This window comes from Harmonia axyridis, chromosome X (genome assembly GCF_914767665.1).
Source record: "Harmonia axyridis chromosome X, icHarAxyr1.1, whole genome shotgun sequence".
NCBI lineage: Eukaryota > Metazoa > Arthropoda > Insecta > Coleoptera > Coccinellidae > Harmonia > Harmonia axyridis.
This window is the reverse complement of record NC_059508.1, coordinates 32,677,305-32,687,304: the sequence shown is the minus strand read 5'-3', so window position 1 is coordinate 32,687,304 and position 10,000 is coordinate 32,677,305.

Genomic DNA, 10,000 nt, shown 5'->3' with positions numbered 1-10,000 from the left:
CCAAGTCCAGACCTCGGCGATAGGTAGTATCTGACACCGTCCGCTCGGGACTGACATCGACTTGGACTCGGGCTGATGATGGGGAGGCGTTTAAGGACGTGAACATTTTTCCTTATAAAAATTAAAGTCGACAATGAATATTGATTCTGATTACTGATTTACGCTTTAAAAACACATTAGAAGGCAACCAAATCGAATTTGAGGAAATTCCACGATCAGAAAATTTTTTTCGAAAAAAAAAAAAATCCGAAAAATATTTTTCGATTCCTATTACTGATTTACTCTTTTAGAACACATTAGGAGGCAACCAAATCAAATTTGAGAAAATTCCACAATCAGAAAATTTTTTTCGAAAAAAAAAAAAATTCGAGGACACCTCGGTCATGGCAAGTTATTTTCCACAATCCATTCCCCAATCGACGTACATCACAGAAAAAATCATCTCTCTAACTATCCTGGTTCAAAAGTTGTATCGGAACATTTTCACGTCGAAAATATATCTCTAAGTCCAGACCGATGCACAACGTAAACTAGGGCTGAACCGATGCACCACGTAATATCGGGCAGACCGATGCAGAACGTAAACTCGATCATACCGATGCTTCACGTAATCTCGATCTTACCGATGCACCACGTAAACAAGGGCAGACCGATGCAGAACGTAAAGTAGATCTTACCGATGCACCCCGTAATCTCGATCTTACCGATGCACCACGTAATCTCCATCTTACCGATGCACCACGTGAACTGGATCTTACCGATGCAGAACGTGAATTGGATCTTACCGATGCACCACGTAAACTCGATCATACCGATGCACCACGTAATCTCGGGCAGACCGATGCACAACGTGAATGACGATCGGGACCGGGGCGATCGGTCGTATCTGACACCGCCGGCTCGGTTCTAACATCGTCAATGAGTCGGGGTTGAAAAAAAGGACGTGAACATTTTTCCTTATAAAAATCAAACCCGATCATGGATTTTGATTCTGATTGTTGATTATCGCTATTAGAACATATAAGGAGGCAACCAAATCAAATTTGAGAAAATTCCACGATCAGAAAATTTTTTTCGAAAAAAAAAAAAAAATCGTAATCACCTCGGTCATGGCGAGTTATTTTCCGTATTTCATTCCACAATCAACGTACAACATAGAAGAAATCATCTCTCTAACTATCCTGGTTCAAAAGTTGTATCGGAACATTTCACGTCGTAATATCTCGCCAAGTCCAGACCTCGGCGATAGGTAGTATCTGACACCGTCCGCTCGGGACTGACATCGACTTGGACTCGGGCTGATGATGGGGAGGCGTTTAAGGACGTGAACATTTTTCCTTATAAAAATTAAAGTCGACAATGAATATTGATTCTGATTACTGATTTACGCTTTAAAAACACATTAGAAGGCAACCAAATCGAATTTGAGGAAATTCCACGATCAGAAAATTTTTTTCGAAAAAAAAAAAAATCCGAAAAATATTTTTCGATTCCTATTACTGATTTACTCTTTTAGAACACATTAGGAGGCAACCAAATCAAATTTGAGAAAATTCCACAATCAGAAAATTTTTTTCGAAAAAAAAAAAAATTCGAGGACACCTCGGTCATGGCAAGTTATTTTCCACAATCCATTCCCCAATCGACGTACATCACAGAAAAAATCATCTCTCTAACTATCCTGGTTCAAAAGTTGTATCGGAACATTTTCACGTCGAAAATATATCTCTAAGTCCAGACCGATGCACAACGTAAACTAGGGCTGAACCGATGCACCACGTAATATCGGGCAGACCGATGCAGAACGTAAACTCGATCATACCGATGCTTCACGTAATCTCGATCTTACCGATGCACCACGTAAACAAGGGCAGACCGATGCAGAACGTAAAGTAGATCTTACCGATGCACCACGTAATCTCGATCTTACCGATGCACCACGTAATCTCGATCTTACCGATGCACCACGTGAACTGGATCTTACCGATGCAGAACGTGAATTGGATCTTACCGATGCACCACGTAAACTCGATCTTACCGATGCACCACGTAATCTCAATCTTACCGATGCACCACGTGAACTGGATCTTACCGATGCAGAACGTGAATTGGATCTTACCGATGCACCACGTAAACTCGATCTTACCGATGCACCACGTAATCTCAATCTTACCGATGCACCACGTGAACTGGATCTTACCGATGCAGAACGTGAATTGGATCTTACCGATGCACCACGTAAACTCGATCTTACCGATGCACCACGTAATCTCAATCTCACCGATGCACCACGTGAACTGGATCTTACCGATGCAGAACGTGAATTGGATCTTACCGATGCACCACGTAAACTCGATCTTACCGATGCACCACGTAATCTCGATCTTACCGATGCACCACGTAATCTCAATCTTACCGATGCATCACGTAATCTCGATCTTACCGATGCAGAACGTAAACTCGATCATACCGATGCACCACGTTATCTCGGCAGACCGATGCAGAACGTAAAAAAAAAGCTTACAGCACGCGGTGTTCCCAAGCGGTCACCCATCCAAGTACTAACCGCGCCCGACGCTGCTTGGCTTCAGTGTTCAATTCAATTCAATTCAATTCAAACATGTATATTTGGTGTTAAGAAATACATTATAAGTTGGTATATGAACTTATTTATAATACATTGGGGGGCTATAAAGCTTCTACTTAGTACAAGTATATACATTTAATTATGATAATAAAAAATGATTGAATATCTTAAAATAATTGGGGATAAGGGGGATTTTTATTTAATATCGTTTATTTATTTATATGTTCTCATTAGGAATTATTCAGGAAAATTAAAAATAAAAACCTGATTGAAATAATTTGGGGTAGGAAGTGGGGAGGTAGGGGGATATATACATATATTTACACATATTTACAGTTATTTACAATTGGAAGTTTAGTTCCGTTATGCTAATCGGCGAGATACGAATCGGTTAGGTCGCCATTTGCTGGATGTGGCCAGTCCCTTTCGTCGTAAGTCCGCTCGTGCCGCTATTGGGTCGAAACCCGGGGGCCGATTGGTCATTACGATTACGGGGCGATGGACACACCTTTTGCAATGGCGGTTCTAGCGTTCATCGAATCTCGTCGATAAGACACCATTTTCAAAATGTCGTTGAGTGACAATACCAGCTTTAGCGGGTGGCGTTTCTATGGGGATTGGCTTGGGGTTTTAGGAATGTAGGAAGGTGTTGGTAAGGGAGGGAATGGGGAAGTCGGGAGTTTGTTGCGTGGATTCGCGATTTCGTTATATTTTTTGTCAGTCTGTTTGAGTTGCACTGGAATTGGTAGAAGTCATTGGAGATTTTGTTTATGTATTCTCGTATTGTCGGTATGTTTGCTTGTTCGTGTAGGTCTGAGATTCTTGTAAAGTACGGCTTGTTTAGAGCCAGTCTTAGTGCTTTGTTCTGCAAGCTTTGTATCGATCTCAAAGGGTAGGGTCTCAGGTGGCAGAAGGCCGGCGCGGCGTAAGTGATGATCGATCTTATGTATGAGGTGTATAAAAGAATTTTGTTATCTGAATTTAAATGACTTTTTTTGCACAATAGAGGATATAGCTTCTTTTTTGTTGCATAACCTTTGGCGACTTGATTTTTGATGTGTCGGTGAAAGTTAAGTCTTTCATCTAGTTCAACTCCTAGGTATTTGATACTGTTTTTGGGTTGAACTTCGATGTCACCTATTTTTAATTTATTTTGGATAATTTTATTATTTTTCCTTCTGCTAAACACGATTTGTTCGGTTTTCGCTTCGTTCAGTTTGATTTTCCATCTGTCAAAATATTTATGAAGAATTTTGAGATGGGTTTTAAGCTCGTTGTTAGCGTCTTCAGCGCAGTTTGAATGAGCATATATTGCTGTATCATCTGCGAAGAGTGCTAGGTTTGTATTTTTGTGCATTGGGATATCTTGGACATAGATATTAAATAATCTAGGTCCGAGGACAGAGCCCTGTACAATGCCCGCAGTAATGTCGATGGGGTCGGAAATTTCCTTTCCTACTCGGACAGTGAATTTCCTATCTGATAAGTAGGAGTTCACCAGTTTCGTAATGAACTTGGGGAACTCTAATTTTATCATTTTGTAGGTCAGGCCCTCTATCCAGACTTTATCGAAAGCTTTTTCGATATCTAGAAGGAGCAGGACCGTATGATTTTTGATATTGAAGTTATTAATAATATCTACGACTATTCTGCATGTTTGCTGTGTCGAGCTGTGTTTTGCCTTGAATCCAAACTGATGGTCATCTTTAATCTGGTTATTTTTAATTACTGAATTGATTTTAGTCAACAGTATTTTCTCAGTCAATTTACTAAGGTTAGATAATAGGCTGATCGGGCGATAATTACTCGGAGAGGTCGTGATCTTTCCGGATTTGGGGATGGGCGTAACTATCGCCGTTTTCCAGCACTTAGGCCAGTACTGGAATTTAAAAATTGCGTTAATAATATAGTTCAATTGAACTATTGATTTTTTAGAAAGATTTCTGATCAGCCTATTATCTATTTCGTCGTTTCCCGGAGCTTTCTTCATCGGGAGTTTTTTAATTAATTCGAAAATTTCCGTTGGGTTCGTTAAGAACTTTTGTTCTGGTTTAACGAACCTGTTGGAATTAAGGAAATTTTCTACTGTTTTACGTATGTCCGCCTGTTCATGGTCATCGGCTTGAGAAATATGATGAGCGGTTTCGAAGGTTTCCGCTAATATGTTCGCTTTTTCTTTATCGGTAGAGAATTCCGCGGAATTTTGGATTAAGATGGGAACCTCGGAGTATTTTTTAATATTACTTTGGACTGTTTTCCAAAGGAAGGTTCTGTCGTTATTTATTTTAGTGAGTTTTTGTTCCCATCTTTCATTCTGGAGGTTTTTGATTTCTTTCCGGATTTCGCGAGTATAAATGTTGAGAATTTCTTTATCTATTGAATTTCTATGTTTTTGCCAAAGTTTCCTAGTTTTATTTCTCGATTTGATAAGATCGATTATATGAGGGGGGAGTTTTTTGTACGCTAAATTTTGTTGTTTTTTAGGGGTTGTTTTATCGCGAGCATATTTGAGGGCCTTCGTAAACGTCTCGATTTCCCTTTCGATTTCTGAGGCGGTTTCAATTTTGTTGTTGATAGCGATTTTGCTATCCAATTTTTTACGAAAGATATCCCAGTTGGTGACTGAGTAGTCGTACACCAACTTGGCTGGGTTTCTTTCGATATCAATGTTGACTTTGAAAATAACTGGGTTGTGGTCAGATCCCAGTTGACAACTAGTTTCTGGGATACTGTTTATGCGGACGTTTTTGGTAAGCACCAAATCTATTGTACTTGGTGCTTTGCCATTGCCCGGGAAATGTGTATGTCCACTAGGGACGTTCAAGGTTATATAATTGTTGGATTCAAGGAAACTGAAAAGGCGATTCCCGTTAGTATTTCTGCAATTGCAGTTCCACTCTTCGTGCTTAGCGTTCAAGTCGCCTAGAACGATAACGTTGGCGGTTTTTTTAATTGTAAACAGGTTCCTTAAACAATTATTGGTGAATTTGTTACTAGGGCTGTTGTACACCGCCGTAATAACGAAGTTTTCATTAAAAATTACACTAATATTCTCTATTGTGCACTTTACTTTGGGTAAAGGCGAGATGGTGGATGCGCTACTAAGACTGTTCTTCACAAGAATGGCGACTCCACCAAAACCAGAATTGTCGTTTCGGTCCGCTCTAAAGGTTCTGTAACCGTTAATGAAGAATTTGTTTATGTCTTTCAGTCTAGTCTCGTTAATTGTAAGTACGTCTATTTTGTTGAAATTTAGAAAGTTCTCAATTTCGGTGTGTTTTTGAGACACACCGTTGGCGTTCCACGTAACTATTTTCAAGGACTTAGAATCCATTTGAGGTAATTACATATTCAAAGAATATTTTCGACCGTTCCTGTTGAGAAGCGGCACTCTCCAATTTTTTATTTAAAAGCTTTATACTTTCAAGGAATTTATTTAGGTTGATATAAGAATTGAGTTTTTTAAATTCATTTTGAATTTCCTCAAATGGATTTCCTGTTGATTGGAATTCCGGGGATGGCGTAGATGGGATATTTGGCAGGATGGTGGGTGCGCTTTTGCTGGTATTGTCACTCACCTTATTTGCTTTGATTGTCGCCTCATAGGCGGCTTTCCTCTGTTCCCAGGGGTTGCTTTCTGGAATTGGGGCTGGCCTGTATCTCGGTTTGGGGGCGACTGCGGGTCTGGAACTCCTGGAGTTCTTCTTTTCGATTATAGATTTGTAGATTGGACAGTCAATGCTGTTTGCCGGGTGACTTCCATGGCAATTAATGCACTTAGCCAAGGTTGTTATTGGTTTGGGGCAGTTCATCGTCAAATGCGACTCGGCGCATTTGAGACATTTTTCCGCCCTATGGCAGTTGGCGGTGGCGTGGCCCCACAACTGGCATCTGTGGCACTGAATGATTTCTTTTTTGGTGGTGTACCGATTCCACCTAATTTTAGTGTAGCTTACAACTTTTATGTGGTGTTGTAGCTGTTTTAAGGTGACTGTATTGTCGGTCACCACCATGTAGGCCGGGGATTGCGTCGCCCTCATCTTATGGATTTGTATTACTGGAACATTCTGGCCTATTAAATCGTCCTTAATTTCCTCCAGCTCGATGTCTTGCTCTAGGCCCCTCAACGTAAAAGCGTGGGTCTTTAGGTGTTTGGGGGTATAAGTGTGGTACTGTATACCATGTTTGTCCAAGAATTTCATGATTTTTTCTTGGTCTTTCAAGGTCTCACTGTATATGGTGGTGTCATTTACCCCATATTTTAAGTAGAAGTTTCCGTCTACTTCGGATTTTATCTCCTTCACTTTTCTGGCGTGGTTTGTAAATACCCCCAGTACGACAATTGGGGGCGGTTTTTTGGCAGATTTAGGTTCAACTTCGTCCTTCGTAGTTTCAGGGAGGTAGTTGAATCTGTTTTTGATTTCAACGTGCTGGACCGTCTTTCTTTTTAGGGTTTTTTTGGTAGTTGGGTGCGTGAATTTGGGATTATTGATATCGGTAGTCCTCGATTTTTTGGTTGGTGCGGTGGAGGTGGAGCTTTCCTCGCCGGAACTTGTATCGTTGTTCTCGATTTCCATCTTATCGAGCGTCATTTTCGATTTAAATTCCTCGCTCGGAGGAATTTAAATTAGAAACTTTAGTCACTTTCACTTCAAATACGGTCAGTTTTGTCCAAATCGACCCAAAACAGGTAAATTTCAGGTAGATTTCACTAACACTTGGGTTTGGAATGCGGCTAGTCGCCGTAAAGTCTAGACAGAGCGGCTTCACTTCGGAATGCGGCCAACGCCGGAGGGGTTTTACGCCCTGTTTCGTCTACGGAATGTGGCGAATCGCCCGAGGGCATGAGACGAACACTTGAAACACTTTCACAATTATACAGGTAATTCTGAGAGGTCTGGAGACGACAACCTTTCGGCGCAAGGGTCTGACGAGAACTGGCAATTTCAGCGTGGTATGGCCGTAAACAACATATATTGCGATATTTTCTATGATATCTCACTTTTTGGGAGCGGAAAGGACGTGAACGTTTTTCCTCATAAAAAATGAAATAACTTTTGGATATTAATTCTGATTGTTGATTTAAGCTTTAAGAACACATTAGGACATATCTCAATGAAATTTGAGGGATTTCCGAAATCGAAAAATATTTTTCGAAAAAAAAAAAAAATCCCAGAAGACCTCGGTCATCTCAAGTTTATTTCCATATTCTATTACACAATCAACGTACATCACAAAAGGAACCATCTCTCTAACTATCACAGTTAAATTTTTGTATCGGAACATTTCACGTCGGAATATCTCGCTAAGTCCAGACCGGGGAGATCGGTCGCATCTGACACCGTCCGCTCCGGTCTAACATCGTCTTGGAGTCGGGGTAACGATGGAGAGGCGTTTAAGGACGTGAACATTTTTCCTTATAAAAATTAAAGTCGACAATGAATATTGATTCTGATTACTGATTTACTCTTTTAGAACACATTAGAAGGCAACGCAATCAGATTTGAGGAAATTTCAAGATCAGAAAATTTTTTTCGAAAAAAAAAAAAATTCAAGAACACCTGGGTCATGGCAAGTTATTTCCCACAATCCATTCCACAATCAACGTACAACATAGAAGAAATCATCTCTCTAACTATCCTGGTTCAAAAGTTGTATCGGAACATTTCACGTCGAAATACCTCGCCAAGTCCAGACCGGGGCGATAGGTAGTATCTGACACCGTCCGCTCGGGACTGACATCGACTTGGACTCGGGCTAATGATGGGGAGGCGTTTAAGGACGTGAACATTTTTCCTTATAAAAATTAAAGTCGACAATGAATATTGATTCTGATTACTGATTTACGCTTTAAAAACACATTAGAAGGCAACCAAATCAAATTTGAGGAAATTCCAAAATCAGAAAATTTTTTTTCAAAAAAAAAAAAATCCGAAAAATATTTTTCGATTCTGATTACTGATTTACTCTTTTAGAACACATTAGAAGGCAACGAAACCAAATTTGAGTAAAATCCAAAACCAGAAAATATTTTTCAAAAAAAAAAAAAAATTCGAGAACACCTCGGTCATGGCAAGTTATTTTCCACAATCCATTCCCCAATCAACGTACATCCCAGAAAAAATCATCTCTCTAACTATCCTGGTTCAAAAGTTGTATCGGAACATTTTCACGTCGAAAATATATCTCTAAGTCCAGACCGATGCAGAACGTAAACTCGATCATACCGATGCTTCACGTAATCTCGATCTTACCGATGCACAACGTAAACTAGATCACACCGATGCAGAACGTAAACTCGATCTCACCGATGCACCACGTGAACTGGATCTTACCGATGCAGAACGTGAATTGGATCTTACCGATGCACCACGTAAACTCGATCTTACCGATGCACCACGTAATCTCGATCTTACCGATGCACCACGTGAACTGGATCTTACCGATGCAGAACGTGAACTCGATCTTACCGATGCACCACGTAAACTAGGGCTGACCGATGCATCACGTAAACGACGATCGAGAGGCGCGAAAGGACGTGAACGTTTTTCATTATAAAAATTGAAATAAATGATAAATAATGATTCTGATTGTTGATTATCGTTTTTAATATGCATTAGTAGGCAACCAAATGAAATTTGAGGAAATTCCGATAACAGAAAATTTTTTCGAAAAAAAAAAAAATTCATGAAATCCTCGGTCATCGCAAAATATTTACCATATTCTGTTCGATAATCAACGTATATTTAAGAAGGAATCATATCTGTATCTATCTTGGTTCAAATTTTGTATCGGAACATTTTGACCAAAGTCCGAGCTTCGGCCGAAACAGACACCGCTGACCTGGCCTATCGATCGACCGAGAGTCGGGGATAGAGCGTAAGTGTTGTCTGGAGGGGAACCCTGTGCTCTCCTGACATATATAGGGAAGGTGGTCGCGTTGGGCGATGCAGAACGTTTGGATCGGGAATTATATTTTTGGTTCAGCTATTGGAATATGGTTTATTGTTGGTATATATTGGCGAAATAACGTTCTTACTGACTGGGGATATTCATAAAAATGAGTCCGGAGATTTTCAGATCGAAGTCCGAGTGATCCGACTTGGAAGGCGTGTTGGGTGGGTCGAGATGGCTTAGATCGATCAGACGAGGCGGGCTAAGTGTTGACGTCATGCATCGGTCCATTTTCAGATTGAGTCCGAGTAATCCGACTTTGAAAGAGTGTTGGGTGCGTCGAGACTGTTTAGATAGATCGGACGAGGCGGACTAGGTGTTAACGACATGCATCGGTATATTTTCTGATCGGAGTCCGAAGAAATCGGCCCTAGTAGGCGCAGCGGACGGTCGAGACGGCCTCGGTGGGTCGGATCGATCGGGAAAAGTTTGCTAAATCGTGTCTGGAGGGGAACCTTG